Here is a 7,821-nt window from a genome sequence, read left to right as displayed (position 1 = left end):
GCCCCTCTCCCGAAAACTGGACACCCGGGAGGGGTCCTTGTCCCGACCAGAACTTATTCTACCGCGCAGCGGGCACAGCCGGGCGGGCTCTTGCGCCGGGTCGGAACCTCTGCAGGTCCCGTCAGCACCGCAGTGTCGAACACCGCTGTGCTCGTCACGATACAGGGCCTTGAGTGATATTCCGCATATTCGCGAAAGAATGAATCCAGCAATCGCCAGAGGTGCTTCTGTCGCCACAAAAACACCGGGACCTAGAGACAGGGGAGGAATTCACTAACTTGTCTAACTGCTTCGGTGCAGAAGCGCATCTATACAGTACATCCCGAACGATGATGTCTTGCACGAGGCTGCTTAATTTTACTCTTCTTCAAACAGGTATCTTAACAGATATAAAAAGGTACCTCACCTAAGCGTTGTAAATGCTCCAGGGCACCTCGAAGTGCTTTTAGAACTAAGAACAGGAGGCGCGTCTTTACACCAGGGGTTGTGGGGGTGTGGAACAAGCTGCCCAGCTATGCAGTTGATGCCGATACTTCGGGTTCATACAAGAAACCGGCGGATTTGATTTTGCGGTGGACAAGTAAGAGCTACCCAACAGGCTAGACGGGCCAGGCGCTTGTAACCTCTCTCGCGTTCTTATCTTTTCTAGAATCTATTTCTTTACAACAGATTTATATCCCTGCAGCTGCGTCTCCCGCCGGTGTTCAGACCTCGTCTATTTACATATACTAAAATGGTTTGGGGAAAATAACGCAAGATTGGTTAGTGGCAGCAACGACGTACAGAGTAGCGATATATTCCTTAAAGGAGACGGCTACAACACAGTTGCATTTTTATTCGTGTCTAATGTGTGCACAATTGCGGCGTGTTGTTCAATAAAAGTCGCCATTTCAACCCCCACCACCACCACACACACAAACGCGCGCACCGAGAACAGCTTGCAGGACATAAACTTTTTGTCTTCTGCTCCCTGCTTGCCACATGTCCAGAGCAAAACTAATCTTTGGTTTTCGGTGTCGGGGAGAGTCAATAGTGAGGGGAGTGTGTGTGGAGGGGGGGCGCTGAGGGACAGAGGGCAGATTTGCAAACTGTTGCTGGTTCCTTTGGTGCGCTTCCATTGTCATTCTAATTAGGGCCGCGCGTGCCTCCGCTGGCGCAGTGCTTCTCGCGGGCCGCCCGCGACACGGAGAGGAAACAGCCCGGAGCGCGAGGGAGGCGAAGCCCGCCTCCCCCCCCCTCCCCGCTGCCCACAATTACCCACGCGGCGCGAGCCCTCCGCCGCAACAAAGCCCAGCCCAATCAAAAAGAAATTAACTTTTTGTTTAAAAGCCCGCGTGTCATGGTGAGAAAGCCTATTCTCCTCTCCTGGAGCCCGCACCCTTCGGGTCGTTTTAACGCTCCCCGGCAGCTCGTGCCCGCCGTGGGAAGGGCGTGCGTGGGCAGGCCAGGCTGGCGGGGTACCAGCTGAAAGGAAGACCACAGAAAGCACCTTCCCGAGTGAATTTATAACAGGACATTGCCAACTAATAGCGCTGGCAGTCCGGACACTGGAGGGAAAAAATCGTTTCAAGCAAACTCGATAAATCAGTTAAAAAAACACCAAAGAACTAAAGTTGTCCATTACTGTTTTCTTGCATGTATTACGTAATTAATTGAGTAAATGGGTCTGTGATTAAAATAAGGTGACATGAACTGACAGAACACAGACGCATTAGTCAGTAACACCGAGCTAACTGCTGGAAACATTTACATCGGCTTCTAAACAACTCGTACGCGGCAGCTGCTGGGACCAAAAAAGCGAAAATCGTTTCAAGAGTAAAGAGAATCTACAAATGAAATAACAGCATCTTGCAAAACAAAGTAATTTAAACTATTTTCGTGGGGAAATCTATTATTTCATCGTCATCGTTAGTAAAACTAGAGGCACAAATCCGATCAGTAATCGAGAGTGAACTGGCGAGGGGGGTATTGAATTTCCTTTATGCTCGGGAAGACGTATCGTGTATCGACGCGCATCGACCCGCCCGGAGACGAGAGCCCCGCGCGGCGCAGGTGCCGCTCGCGAGGCTCCGCGAGCAGGAGAGGAATGCGAGCGCAGCGGCGACTTAACCAAGCCGGCCGCCATCTGCCAGCCCGCCTCGCGCCGCGGGGGGAGCGGGGCTTCGACCAGCATCCGCGTCACGACGTCACAGCCCCCCCGTGTGTGCACGAGCAATCCGGCTGAACCCCGAGCCCGAAGGAGACTCTCACCCGGAAAGTTTATAAATACAACGAATACAAGCATGTTTCATATCACGGGCTCGGTAGGAAAAAAAACAATAACGTGTTTGGACCCATTTATGCACACTCACTGCCGAAGGAAAATATACGTTTGACAAGGAACAATAGGTTTACTCCATGCTGAAAAGAGAAGAAAGAAAACACAACGTTTCGGTCTTGGAGCCTTGTCCAGGTGTCACCTTTGATACTTCAGGTGTTTACTTTTGATAGCCTGGTTCCCTTAAGATCGTGTATCACCGGGTAGGAATTTCTGCAGGCTCTGCTGCGATGCAGCATTTATATGCAAGAACTGTGAAATGGTCGGATTGATAGAAAGGAAACAGACAAATTAAAAAGCACTAAACTGACAATTTCCGAAGCCGCCCGGCTCCAGAAAAGCGTGGTGTGTATTCCCGTACAACGCAGCAGATCACGAGCTCAGAGCTCTCGGGCCAGAACTGTGCTGCACGTGCCTCCAAAAGGCGCAGCGCAGAGCCGGGGTGTCGCGGGGAGGAGACACGCGTGTCTGCTGGCAGCGGAGTCCCGGGGGGGGGGGGGGGGGGGGGGATTTGCGAGGCGGAAAGATTCACAGCCAGGAGCCCGCCGAGGTGTTGCTCGGTGGCAGAAGGCAGGAGCTCCGCAGAATGCGCTCCAGCGCCCGGGAGGTGCGAGAATCATCACCCTTCACCCATATCAGGCTCGTCCCACACTTTCGCAAATGGGTGATGTTTTTGCAGCCCGTGATCCGTGCGCTCAGAAACTACCGCCTGCTGTAGTCCGCCAGCGTGTTCACACCCTCACAAAAGCCGGGGACAGAGGGCCCTTCGTCAATGCAAACACCTCTCCCATTCTCATTTTAAAGTCTCTTCTCCCAAAACGCCATTTGCTTATTAATGTTCTCTAGCTGAGCGAGACTAACGCGCATTTCTTTCATGACATCGGTGCAGCTTGGCTGCGAACGCAGGGCCTGCAGGGTTATTATTTCAAAAGCTGCGTCTAAGTTCAAGAGCGACTGTAGCTGCAAATAGAAGTTAATGGAATAGCTGCGCCTGAACTGTGTTAAAATAAATGCGAAATCACAAAATTTCCTATTTCCCTTTTCCATAAACTCATGGAGAAAGATGAGGTATTTCTGAGGCAGGTGAAATCACCTTTTTAAAAAATTGTTCCTGTGTTCTACATAACTCAAGGGGAGACCTGACCACACCCCTCGCCACATCTGAGCTCTTCATAGTTCTTTGATTTCCCGCCGGATTAATTAAATATACCAAGATAATTTCCCCAATTTTCAACCTTCGAATAAGCTCGGAGCGCACGCACGCTTGGGTGGTGGAGCGGATGAACAACTGAAAAACATTCTGGTTGTCGCGCACTGGCCGTTTCTGGACTTGATGGAGAACATCTTACGGGCAACAGCTGGCTGCTGGAAATGACTCAAAATTCACAGAATGACGCCAACGCAGAAGCGCACGGCGAGCCCCCCTGCCCTCCGGCAGACGGTGGCGGGGCTGTAAAACAAAATGTCTTGACACCTCTCAATCTGTAGAGCTCTGCTCCAGCCGGCCAGCCCCGCGCCCATCTGTTTCACCCCGTGCCATTCCTCGGCTCCACGCGCTCACAGCTTCCACACTTCCCAACCTGTTGCGCGTGCGCGTTCGCAGCGAGGCGGCGGCTGTTTAACCCTGCAGACCCCCCCCCCCCCGTGCTTTCATAAGCAGACAATATACAGCACATTCTCTAAGCCGAAATTGCACTAGTTGTACTATTTAATAATCGTCGTAGTATTCTTGCACTGTTACTTTTGCACTGCTTTTGTCCTGTCTGTATACTTTTTTTCATTTTGTGTATTTGCACAGTTTTTGACAATTTTGCACTGGCACCATACTGCTTACACTGTTATTGCATTTCTGTACATTGTCCTGTCTGCTGTTCTATATATATATACTGCACCCGAGAGACTAATGAGAAACACTTTTCACTATACTATGCACCCGTGTAAGTATAATGACAAAGTTGAATTATCTCTAACCGCTCCGTCCAATACAGCATACCCACTGGTTGGACACCTTTTGCCAATCCGTTGTACCATTCGACTCAGTAACATTATTGAACGCTCTATGCTTTCCTATCGGGTCAAATACAAGCCGATCTGCAAAAGTCTCATGTTAGTTTGCGGGAGGCAGCGGGGTGGCCGCCTGATGCACCCGAACACCCTAAAATAGCGCGGCTTCGTGAGCGCGCTGGGCTGGGAGATTTTGCCCCGCGGGCGCAGATGTCACGCTTCACGAGCCGTGATCCTGACACCGGGACTTCACCCCCCGTGACCGCGGGTGTCCTGCTGGAGACGACACCTCTGCATCTCCGCACGGAACAGAAAGGAAGAAAACCCTAGACACGTGCCAACAGAGCACGTTTTCATAGCCCACTTCCACAATAGACATGCATTTAATAAAAAAAAAACAGTCCCCAAAACAGAACGTTTTGTTCCTTGACCCCCCGAATAGACTGTATTATTTGAATAATTTATTAACAACATTAATCACAAAATGACTAAGCAGACACTGGATGAAAAGGTGAAGAAAGCCGACAGATGAGCAGGAAAGGAGATGTGATCCACCTTGTTACTCTCAGTGATGTAGGTCACGCTGGTCAGGGTGACTTCGGGCACGGCACGGCACGGCCCGGCGAAAGAGCAAAAGCAGGCAAGACAGCGACATCCGGCGAGCAAGAGATCATTCGTGTAAACGGACCACGTGCCCTTTCTTATCAGCGACCCGAGCCCACCGGAGCCCGAGCAGAGGAAACGCTCGCTGTAAAACTCGGCTCTGACAGGTATGAAGTCACCCGAACCCACGCGTGTTCCGCGCATTCTTGTGCTGCCCCGGAGGGCTCACTTTCTCCGAGCGCTAGGATCCGCGCCAGACGTGAACTCACGTCCGAATTTGCCGGATAGCTTATTTTCTTCACGACTTACTTTTCCAAAAGAAAGCAAAATAGAGACCCCGCCATCCAAACGTCTGAGGAAACAGCGCTCTGCTTACAAAAACAATCTCTGGCCATTCTCCCCCCGTGTAAAGACAACAAAGGAACAATCAGACCTTTGCTTTTCTAGTATTCTTAAGAGCAAGCATAGTTATTTCCTTAAAAATAAAGCGAAAAACACCAGATGTTGTTTTTATAAAACTGTTTTTCTGCCTATATTGAGAACCGCACATCAACAGTGTTCTTGTCAAGAAACTGTGTAGCCTGTTTCCCAGGAGTACTGAAATACTACAAATAGTCTTTATTATCGCATACCCGCCGCAAATTATAATGGGTTTTTGTTTTTTTATGCGTTGCAGACGTTTTATTAAGCTGCCACGCAGTTATCCAATATCATAACTGACAACGACCGTGCTCCAATCATGGATTTCTCTTGAAAATGATCCATTTGGTCGAAGTGGACTATGGGCTTATACAGGCCTATGCAATGAACTAAAGGTTTCACTCTGCCTGTGGGTCTGTGTTGCACTTAACCCTGTAGGTCCCATAGTGTCTGGCCACTGACAGTCAGGTGACGTCAGCCACCCCCCCGCGCGCCTGCGGCAGGAGCGGCCGGGTCAGCGCGTGAAGATGGCTATCGGTCCCGCGCTCCCCGCGGAGCTGTTGGCCCGCACACGCCCAGGTCAGGAACGCGCCCCCTCCGCAGAGCGCCGAAACTCACCGTCCGGTCCCGCACCGCCGTTTCCCCGGCCGTCCGAGACGCGGTGTCGGATGAGCAAACGAGATTAGCTCACAGACGGGTAGCAGGAAACCGAGGCCAGTCTCGTTCTGTCGCAGAAGCATTTGTCTCCTTCAGAACCGTCTATTTTCTTTGCACAGAAGACATTAAGCTGTTTTCACAGCACGGCGGTGACAGGGGCTCCCAGCTCTGGCCCGGGTGACCTCCTGCACTGAGCTCCAGAGCTAATAGGCCCAACCTGCACAGGAGACTCCAAACCCAATTCCACGCGGAAAAGAAAAGAGGACACACCGTGTCGGCTGTGGAGCCTTCTTCAGGTGTGGGCACTTGCACTAATTCCACTGCGATTGTGTATAATTGCACGTTATTCCGCTGAGCAGTGGGAGATCGCAACACACTTTACAGGAGGGAAAGGCAACCTTCAACGTAGATTGCGAAAACATGGAACATCTTCAAATAAACGCGCATATTGGGCTAATTAAGGGATCAATTAACTTGATGCTCAGCTGTATCGAAGGCCGGCAGGTGTGTGTGTGTGTGTGTGTGTGTGTGTGTGTGTGGGGGGGGGGGGGGAGTTCAGGGCCCTTGTCCTAAGAGCACGGCGAGATAAGCGACCCTAATGCCCGAGGGCTGATCGTTACGCACGCTGCGTAGTGTACGATCACTTTAAGATCATTTTATTGGCCCTATACAATTTCATGTATTAGGAATCTGTCTTTTCGCTGACCCCAGCTTGCTCTCCATGAGACACACAGACAGGGAGAGAAGCTGGGGGTCAGAGCGCAGGGTCAGCCATTGTACAGCACCCCTGGAGCAGCTGGGGTGAAGGGCCTTGCTCAGGGGCCCAGCGGAGTAGGATTCCTCTGCCAGCCTCAGGTGCAGATCCTGAGCCACAGAGCCACCGCACCGCCAATAATGGGCAACTCCAGCCCACCGTGCTGTCTACAGGTGACGGGGGTTACCGTCAGCCCAATGCACTGTGAACTACCCCACCGCCTGCACCCGAACACAATAGTTCCGATCGCTCCTGGTTTGGGGGGGGCGGCTGGTCGCAGGCTGGCGCTGCTCTGCTCCCGCCTTCCTCCCCCAGCTCCGCGAATCTGTTCAGAACAGACGACGGTAAACAAACAGGACAGGCGAGTCCGCCAGCCCTCCGGGCCGCCCTGCTCCTGTTCCCCTATTGTTGTCAGACCCGGGCAAACCCAAGCCAGCGCGAAGACTGCATCGATTAAGAAGACGCGCCGGCTGCCTTTCTGACAGTTTATACAGAAACACCTGGTAAACGATCTTACACAGATGTCAGTGATTTCCTGAATTCTCGACTATTGGTTTTACTAGTGTGCTCTATTGTCCCTATCGTGTTGGAATTTGTATGAATGAGCACGAAACTCGGTTAACACAGTGCAGTCAACTACACCAGCGTTTAAATTGTACTGTCGCTACACGTAGATTGCAAACCGAAGAGTAATCGATTTGCTAAATCAACTTCAAGCCGTGCTCACAATATAATAATAATAATAATAATAATAATAATAATAATAATAATAATAATAAAATAATAATAATAATAATAATAATAATAATAATAATAATAATCTTATTCTCATTATGGTTGTTTGTGTAAGCAGCGAGCTCGTCGGAATACTTTAGACATTTCAGAGACGCTGCAATGTTCAGTGCCTTTCGATTAAATCGCACATTTTCTTCTCCTTTCCACCCTTATATTATCTGAAGACTATGGTCGAGGAAACAAGCGTGATCACGACATTAAAAAAACAACAACAAAATGCCCAAATTGCAATTTAAGAGGCTAAAATAGCCCTGATGCCCTTCATCTACAG

The sequence above is a fragment of the Lepisosteus platostomus genome, chromosome 4 (assembly GCF_059453375.1).
Source record: "Lepisosteus platostomus isolate fLepPlt1 chromosome 4, fLepPlt1.hap1, whole genome shotgun sequence".
Classification (NCBI taxonomy): Eukaryota; Metazoa; Chordata; class Actinopteri; order Semionotiformes; family Lepisosteidae; genus Lepisosteus; species Lepisosteus platostomus.
The sequence above is the reverse complement of the archived record's forward strand: the minus strand, read 5'-3'. Positions refer to the sequence as shown.